General features: G+C 45.0%; 1 long non-coding RNA gene across 2 annotated transcripts in view; it reads left to right on the forward strand.

Moving 5' to 3' along the window:
• Nucleotides 1–7,123, forward strand: part of LOC141371096 (uncharacterized) — a 54,782-nt gene extending 47,659 nt beyond the window's left edge. For both annotated transcript variants that reach the window (XR_012375731.1, XR_012375732.1), the window contains exons 2-3: nucleotides 4,821–4,928; nucleotides 6,118–7,123. This is a non-coding gene — a long non-coding RNA (uncharacterized lncRNA). The remainder of the gene's footprint in view (nucleotides 1–4,820; nucleotides 4,929–6,117) is intronic.
• The last annotated feature ends 2,176 nt before the right edge of the window (nucleotides 7,124–9,299 follow it).

A 9,299-nucleotide genomic window follows, 5' to 3' on the forward strand; every position in this document is an offset into this window, starting at 1 on the left:
AAAAGAAGAAGATAACAGGAGAGGAAGAAAAGGGGAGTATGTCAGAGGGGGAGACGAACCATGAGAGATGATGGACTCTGAAAAACAAACTGAGGGTTCTAGAGGGGAGGGGGGGAGGGGGATGGGTTAGCCTGGTGATGGGTATTGAGGAGGGCACGTTCTGCATGGAGCACTGGGTGTTATGAACAAACAATGAATCATGGAACACTACACCAAAAACTAATGATGTAATATATGGTGATTAACATAACAATAAAAAAATTAAAAAAAAATCTGCTCACAATGGAATTAAATTAGGAATGTGTAACAGAAAGATCTTTGGAAAGAACACCAATGTTTGGAAACAAAAAGACATACCTCTAAGTAACCCATGGCTCTAAGAAGAAATCAAAAGGGGAAAAAATTAGAAGGTATTTTTTGAATGAAAATGATGAAACACTACATCACAGCTTGCGGGATGCTCCAAAGCAGTGCTTACAGAGATATTTATAGCACTAGATGCCTCCATTAGAAAGGAAGAGCATTCTCAAACCAATGATCTCTTCTCTTTCCTTAAAAAACTAGAAACAGAAGAGCAAATTAGGCTGAAAGTAAGCAGAATAAAGCAAATATAAAAATCACAGTGGAAATCAATGAACTAGAAATAGAGGAAATGAATGAAACCAAAAGCTAGTCCTTTAGGAGATCAATAACAATAGTAAATTCTGGGGCACCTGGATGGCTCAGTTGGTTAAATGTCTGCCTTCGGCTCAGGTCATGATCCCAGGATCCTGGGATTGAGCCCCTCATTGAGCTCCTTGATCAATGGGGAGTCTGCTTCTCCTTCTACCTCTGCCTTGCTTTTCCCTCTGTCAGCTGCTCTCCCTGCTTGTGTTCTCACTCTCTCTCTGTCAAATAAACAAAATAAGATCTTTAAAAAAATAGTAAACCTCTGATTGGACTGATCAAAAGAAAACAAAGACAGAGGGGGTATAGTAATTTCCAATATCAGTAATGAGAGTATTTTTTGTTTTGTTTTTAAAGATTTATTTATTTATTTTAAAGAGAGAGAGTGGGGTGGGGCAGGGCAGAGGGAGAGGGAGAGAATCTCAAGCAGACTCTACCCTGAGTCTGTTGAGATTACTGGCGCCTCAGTAATGAGAGTGTTAACATCACTACAGACTTTAAAGATATTAAAAAGATATTAAAATGATAATAAGAGAAACTCGGGGCACCTGGGTGGCACAGTAGGTTGAGTTTTCGACTCTTGGTTTTGGCTCAGGTCATGATCTCAGGGTTGGGGGGGGATCAAGCCCTGTGACAGGCTCTGTGCTCAAGGTGGAGTCTGCTTGAGATTCTCTCCCTCTCCTCCCCCCCTCTGAAATAAATAAATAAATCTTAAAAAAAGATAATAGAATCTTATGAACAACTCTATGTCAATACATTCAATATTTTAGAGGAAATGAACAAAATCTTTGAAAGTCACAAACTACCACATCTTATCCAAGAAGAAGTAGGTAACCTGAATTTCTCTATGTCTTTTAAAATAATTGAATTTGTAATTAAAAACATTCCCATAAAGAAAACCGCAGGCCCTGGTGCCTTTTAGTGAATTCTATCAAACATTAGAAAAAGAAATAACACCAATTTTACACACCTCCTCTAGAAAATTGAAGAGGAGGGAATATTACCACCTCATCCTATGAGGTTAGCATTACCCTGATATCAAAACCAGAGAAAAGCACTACAATAAAAGGAGGCTACAGACCAATTCCTTCATGAATTATGTGTATTTTATGAGAATAAAAAAAATGAAGGCAAATAGACTTTTTCAGACATGCAAAAGCTATAGACTAATATCCTTCATGTTTAGATGTAAAATTTTTAAGCAAAATCTTAGGAAATTGAATCCAATAACCTTTAAAAAGGATACTATATCATGACCAAGACGGTTTAACACTTGAAAATTAATCAATGCAATCGACCATATTCAAGAACTAGTCACAAAACCCTATATGATCACCTTAACTGACACAGAAAAAGCACTTGATAAAATTCAATATCCTTTCCTGATACAAAAACTTCTCAACAAATTAGACATAGAAGTGAACTTCTTTAACTTGAAAATCCTATAGCTAATATTACATTTAATGGTGAAAAACTGAATGCATTCCTCCTAAGATAAGGAAAAAGACAAGGATGTCCACTCTCACTGCTACTGTTCAGTTCTGTACCAGAGGTTCTAGCTGGCGAAATGGGGAAAAGAGAATGGGAAATGAGAGAGAGAGAGAAGAAAGAAGAAGGAGAAGGAAATGAGGAGGGGGAGGAGAAAGGGAGAGGAAGGGGAAGGGAGGAGGTTGGGTCAGGGGAAGCAAAGGAGGGAAGAGAGGAAGAAAGAAGAAAGAAGAAAGAAAGAAAGAAAGAAAAGAAAGAAAGAAAAGAAAAAAAAAAAAAAAAAAAAAAGAACAAAGAAAAAAAAGAAGGGAAGGAAGAAAGAAAGAAAAAAAGAAAGGAAGGAAGGAAGAAAGGAAGAAAGAGAGAAAAAAAGAAAGAAAGAAAAAGAAAAAAGGCATCTATATTGGAAAAGAAGTAAAAATATCTTCATTTGCAGATGACATGATTGTCTATGTAGAAAATCTGATGCAATTTATAAAACGGCCACTAGAATTAATGAGACGGGCAGGGTGGCAGGATACAAGATCAATACACAGAAATTAATTATATTTTTATATACTAGCAAGGAACAATAAGAAATTAAAATTAAAAATGCCATTTATACTAATAACAAAAAAATACTGAGGAATAAATATGGCAAAAGATGCATGAGAGCTAAAAACCTCAAAACGTTGCTGAGAGAAGTAGAGAGCTATGCCTTGTTCACAGGTCAGAAGACTCAGTATTTTTAAGATGCCGTCTCAAATTTATCTGCAGATCCAAAGGAATCCCAATCAAAATCCCTGCAGGCTTTTTTCTGTTGAAATTGACAGGCTAACCCTAAAATTCATTCAGAAGTGCAAAGGGGGAAGCAGAGCAGCCAAAAAAACTTTGCAAAAGACAAATTTAGGGATGAAGATGACCTGATTTCAAGGCTTACAAAAAGCCACAGTAATCAAGAGAGTGTGGTCCCGATGGAAAGATCAAGGGATGAATGGAACAGAGTAGAGAACCCGGAAACGGGGCGCTCAGCATCTATGCGGACAACTGAGTTTTGACAGAAGGGAAAAGGTGGAGAAAAGATAGTTGTTTTAACAAACAGTGTTGAAACAATTGGATATCCATGTGCAAAAAATGAACTCTGGTTTATACCCCTCATCAGAGATGAAATGTAACCTCGAATGGGTGATGCGCCTCCTAAATGCAAATTATGAAGCCATACAAATCCCGAAGAAAACACGAAAGAAAACACAGGAGACAAATTTTGAGCTTGTGTTAGGCAACGATTTCTTGGAAATGACACCAAAACCCTAGAAGCAAAAAAATCAGTAAATTGGACTTCCTCGGCATTAAAAACTTCTGTTCTTTGAAAGACACTATTAGAGATAAAAAGACAAACTATAGAATATGATAGAACGTTTTCAAGCACATATCTGATAAAAGCTTTGTTTCTAGACTATATAAAGAGCTTTCAAAAATGCTCAGCATCGTTAGGCATTAGGGAAATGCAAATTAATGCCACAACAAATTACCACTAATCACCTATTAAAATGGTTAAAAGGGGGGCGCCTGGGAGGCTCAGTCGGTTAAGCGAACAACACTTGGTTTCCGCTGAGGTCGTGATCTCAGGGTCTTGAGATCAAGCCCTGCGTCGGGCTCAGCGCTCAGCACGGAGTCTGCTTCAGATTCTCTCTCCCTTTCCCTCTGCTCCTCCCCCGACTCGTGTAAGCTCTCTCTCTAAAAATAAATAAAGAAAATCTTTAAAAATTAAAATAAAATAAAATAGCTAAAATGAACAAGACTGACCATACCAAGTGTTTGCGAGGATGCCGTTAAACCAGAATACTTGTTATGCTGCCGATTCGAAAAAGTTTAGCAGTTTCTTAAAAATTTAAACATGTGCCCTGTTGTACAGCCCAACCATTCTACTCCTACGGAGATAAAAGCACATGTCCATCCAAAAACTTGTACATGAATGTGCCTAGCAGCTTTATGTTTAATAGCAACTGACTGGCAACAACCCAGATGTCCACAGATGCGTGAGTGGATATACAAAGCCGTATATCCATACAACAGAAGAACACTTAGCAAAAGAAAGGAATGAGCTACTGATAAACACAATGACATGGATGAATCTCAAAATCATGATGCCAAATGAACGAAGCCTGACATAAAAAGGGTGTATGAGTGATAAGAGTCATATGAGTCAATGTATATAAAACTCCAGAAACTGTAAACTAATCCGTGGAGGCAGAAAGTAGAGCGTGGTTGCCTGGGGACTGGGCCAAAGGGTATGGAGGAGGAGGTACAGCGTCAGGAGGAAATTTCGGGGAGTGATGGATAGGCTCACTACCTTGACTCTGGTGATGGTTTCCGAGGTGTTTATGTGGGTCCAAACTTAGCACAATATGCTCTTCAAATGTGTGTGATTTATTGCATCTCAGTTAAGCCTCAATAAAGCTGTTTTTGTTTTTGTTTTTTTTTAAAGAAGGTAGTGGGGGAGAAGGGAGGGGAACGTGCTCCAGGTGGAGGTTACGGAGGCCTGGAAATGAGGATGGGAGGGGTTCTAAGAAGCGAGAAGGTTCTGCATGGCTGGAGCACATGGCAGCAAGTTGAGAGTAGGGAGACATGAAGCTGATTATTGGTCCCTTGCGATGTGCTTATAATTTGTTTTGTGCCTCCTTCAGGATCTCTGGGAAGCTTTGGACAGTGCCCAGGCCTGCCCCACTGCGATCCTCTTTTTTTGGCTTCTGGCAGGCTCCCGTGACACGCCGCCATTCCATGGAGATGTTCAAGTGAGCCTGCTCCTGGGGTTGGGGCTCAGAAGATTTAGGCAGGGCTTGAAGGAGGGGGGCTGTCAGCTGGCAGGAGAGAGTAGGAGGTGCCCAGTATCATGAGTTCAGAGGCTGGAGGGGGTGGCCTGGGGATGGGCAGGGAGATGGGCCCCAGACCATGTCCCAGAGTTGCTGCAGAGCTTCCTTCGCAGCCCAGTGGGGATCTGCATCAGTTCCCAAAAGCCAATGTGCAGAGGATTTGTATAACCAAATCTGGTTTGCTGAATGAATTGTCAGACACACATCAGTCTAGCAGAGCTCCCTGCAGCTGTGTCAAGTGCAAGACTGAGTGGGGAGGCAGAGTTTCAGACGGCCCATGCATTGGCATGAGAAGTGGCCCTAGTAGGGCAAAGAGTAGAAGAGGGGAACTAAACTTTCAGAACACCCCTCAGTAGCTGGGTCAGCCGAGCCTTTGGTGGGCTGGTCTTCCCCAACCTGATTTTTGCGAAATCAGCCGGCTGCCCCTAGGAGGAACTGACAAATATCGATGTGATGTGATACCCTGGGCAGGTTGTGAGTGGGGTGTTGTCTGGAATCCACTGTGGGCCTACGTTGTGCTGGGAGTGACTGATGAAGGCAGAGAGAGGGGGAGAAAGGTCAAGCAGGATCTTGCCTGGGACAGGGAAGACAAGAAAAGTCAATATTCAATATGGTCAGCAAACAAGATGGTCTAAGAATGAAGGAGAACAGGGTAACAGAAAAGATGATATGGGGGTTCAGCAGAGGAAAAACTGGGCCACAGGGGCAGCCGGTGGCTGTGAATGTCTTTTTGGGGAGACAGGATTGACACGGGCCTATAAGATGAACTTAGATTTGGATGAGGACAGGAAAGAAGGATATTCCAGGTGGAGGGAAGGTCCCCGAGCTGAGGGTAAGAGATGAGAAGTACAATGACCAGCATGTTCTGTATCATGTCAGTATCAGGTAGAACTCACTTCCAAACAATCCTGAATAATATTAAAACCACCCCTTGATAAGTGGTATGCAGCCAGGTTGGAAATGACAACAGTGGTTGAGATTATGGGTGATAGGGTTTGCGTGTTTGTTAATGGGTTTTCTAGTGATTTTTTCCACCAAGAGTGTATATTACTTGTGTATTTCAAAACGTTACGAATCTGCAAACCAACAAACCTACCTGTTTCCCTTCAAGACCAGACCTTCCTGGGACAGTCGCTGGAGGACAGACCGGCTCTCCCGGCGAGATGGAAGCCCAGGGGTATCCAGCCTCCATCTGTCTGTGAGGCTTCCCAGGGGCCTTGCATGCTCCAACCAGGCCACAGGCTTGACTGGACGTAGGCCAGCGGCAGGAGAACCTGCTCTGGCTGGCATTGCAAGGTGCCAGGCGCACCTGAGCAGCTGGGCAGGTGTGACAGATGCCCTGGACCTCACGGAGCTGGCTATGCCTTGTGCACACACCACCGTCCCATCCCACCTCCCCTCTCCAAACCTCCCTCTGCTTCCCGGCTAGCTCAGGTGTGGTGCATCTGTGGCCCGTTGGCAGCTTTCTTGCCCGCAGTGCTAGGGAGCTGTCAGGTTAAAAGCTGGCTTGCTCGATTTGATCCCACATGTGAGCTGTTTTATTTCCCTCTCTCTCCCTTACATGGCTTTGGTGTGCTTTTATAAATATTTCACTAGCCTTGCTAAAGTCTATTTCATCTCTCTCTTAAATTTATTAAATATAAATGCAGCAACAACTCCAGCATAAGTCTCTCTTTGCTGTCAAAATCTCAGGCTCCCGTGGAAGTAAATATAATTTGCTTTGTTTACTGAGGGTAATTTGGAGCCCTATCTTCTGTATCAGCACCGCCTGTGCCCCCCAAATTTCCCTGCTTTCATGACCAGGGGTCTGCCACAACCTCATGTGGCGCACAGGGACCTGGTGCCCACTCTGAAGATGGCATGACAAAGAACCAGCAGGGGTTGTTCTCTGAGACTTGCCCAGCCAGAATCCCTTGGTTCGTTGGTCTCCCGAAGGCACCCCCGATGGGTAAAGGGGCACCTGTACTCATCACCCCAGACCCATGCAGGCCCGGAGGCCTGTCTGAACCGTGCTTTGCCCCTTGCCTCTCTTGGAGAACAGGCCCATCTGCACAGCTGGTGACCTGGCCAAAAGAGATGCAGATGGCTGTGAAATCATTGAGGGCATTGACATCCCTCCCAGCCCACGCCCCAGACCTGCAGTCAACAGAACCAGGGGCAAGGCAGAAATTCTGGTCCCTAAAAGCAGGCCTCGAGCACCACCCCCAAGCCCCCTGCCACTTCCTTTGTTCTTTGTTAATTGCAAAATAAACACAACCCTGCCCACCGACTGTGGAGAGAGATTTCTGCCAACCAGGGTAACCAGCAGTGCCAGAGGCTGCCTCCACTGGCCGCCTGTGATTTCCTGGAGGACATCAGGACCTCAGAGGATGCCAGTGTCAGAGGTGGGAAGCACCCAGTTTGGGGCTTGCAAAGTCAGGTGCCCCCCTCCCAGGGCTGGCCGGTAAGGGGAATGAATGAAATGGGATGCCAAGATGAAAGATGCGGGCATGCTTTATCTGCATCTGGAATCAGTGAAAAGAGTTTCTTCTTTCACAAAGAACTGGGCCTCTTTCACAAGGAAATGTGCCTCCCCCCATTTTTATTTTGGAGTAAAAATGGCCCAGCTTTCCTCTATTTTTGTAGTGACATTGATGCAGAAAGTATTGCATTTCCTTTGCCTCTAAGTCAGAGGGCAAGTCTTGGCCCAGAACTCTGCTCCTAACTCATAGCCTAGAACATTCCACCAAACTTGCCGAGATGAAAGCAGGTGATCACACAGGCTCTGATGACTCAAGGTGGTGGCTCCCAGGAACCCAGATCTGTGTAATACCCTCCAGAGCTTCAGAACACTGGCTCTCACGGTGTTTGTGCCCTGTGGGGTCTCTGGGGCTATCTTGCAGATTCAAGAAGGGCACTGTGTGGGCTCAGAGATTTTCTGCCTTCATGTCCCATTTAGATACAGCAGGGTAAGAGAATTTTTACCCCAGGAGGTGACAGGAGCATGTTTTGGGGGCGAATTTAAGACCTCCATGTTATATCAACATCAAAATCAGCTTACATTGAACGACATTATTTTGTATAATTACTTTGCTTTAAACATTTTAGAAAGGTTTTAGAGTCTTATTTTTGACATTATTAGATTATTAGTCATTTTGATTTCGTAATTCTCTTTTCATGTTTTAGTCAATACCCTGGTTTTGTGTGTTTGGATCTCACGCATGTTTAATGGCCCCTGAAAAATCCGTAGACTCTGCTGCTTACCCCGGGGTAAACCGAGCTGAGCCCGTGGGTCTGGGAGGGGAGAGCCGGAGGGAGGGGTTTCGGGGTGGGTGCGAGGAAGCCACTCGCCCTGGAACAACCGATCGCACTCCCCCCATCCTGCCTTCTTTGGGATGTCTCCGGGGAAGCGCGCCCCTGGCGGACCCCCGCCAGGCTCCCCTCCCCGGCTGCGTGGGCGGCTGCGCGTCCCCCGGAGGTAAATGACACGGGCAGTGGCGGGCTTTCTGTGTCAGTTGCATGATGGCTTTCAGTCTTGGGGCTGGTGGCTTCCTGCCTCACCGCTGGGAGTGAGGCTATTTCAGGATCTCGCTGCTTCCCTTCTGTTCCAGGGAGGGAAGGATGGAGGGCAGGCGGTGGAGGAAGGCGGAGCCCCCGAGCAGGCTTTCACCAGGTGTTCCAGAGGCAAACTTTTCTTCTCCCGTTTCTGCTGCCCACTGCTGGTGGAATGGGCTTGTCGCATTAGCCAGACTTTCTCTGATCGGCTTTTTATTCGCTTTTTTGGAGTAAAAAATAAAAAAGCCAAGTCACATGCGACTGCAGGTTAGGAAAGTGGCCATATAAGGCAAAATCGCTCCTACATTTTACCGAGTAAAATTTACCTTGAAGACCCTGTCAATTATTAGAATCTAGTAGGTCCCCATAATTTAATTAATTTTGTTTCTTGGGCATTTTAGCTGTGGCTTCCCTTTCCCTGGGGTGGTGGAGGCTAAGGAAGGGTGACAGCGTGAATAAAGGCCCCTCTGTGTGCCTGTTTTTCTGTCGCTCTGTCTGGCTGAGCTCACTTCGCTGAATTTGGGTAAGACACCTAGCTGTAGATATGAATCAGTTCTATTGTACTTCCTCACCATACTTTTATTTTGTCAAAATACTCTCACACCCGCCAATCCCTGGGAGGTCGGAAGGTGCGTTTCCTACGAGGACACTGAGGCAGGGAAGGGCAGACATGTGCCAGGTGGCCCTGGGCCCCGAGGCGGTGTCTCTGGACCCCGTGTGGGCTCCTTCCACTGTCCCGTACCACCCCTGGCCCTGGTT

Source organism: Callorhinus ursinus, unplaced genomic scaffold (assembly GCF_003265705.2).
Source record: "Callorhinus ursinus isolate GAN/ISIS: 27379988/994484 unplaced genomic scaffold, GSC_fseal_2.0 scaffold56, whole genome shotgun sequence".
Lineage (NCBI taxonomy): Eukaryota > Metazoa > Chordata > Mammalia > Carnivora > Otariidae > Callorhinus > Callorhinus ursinus.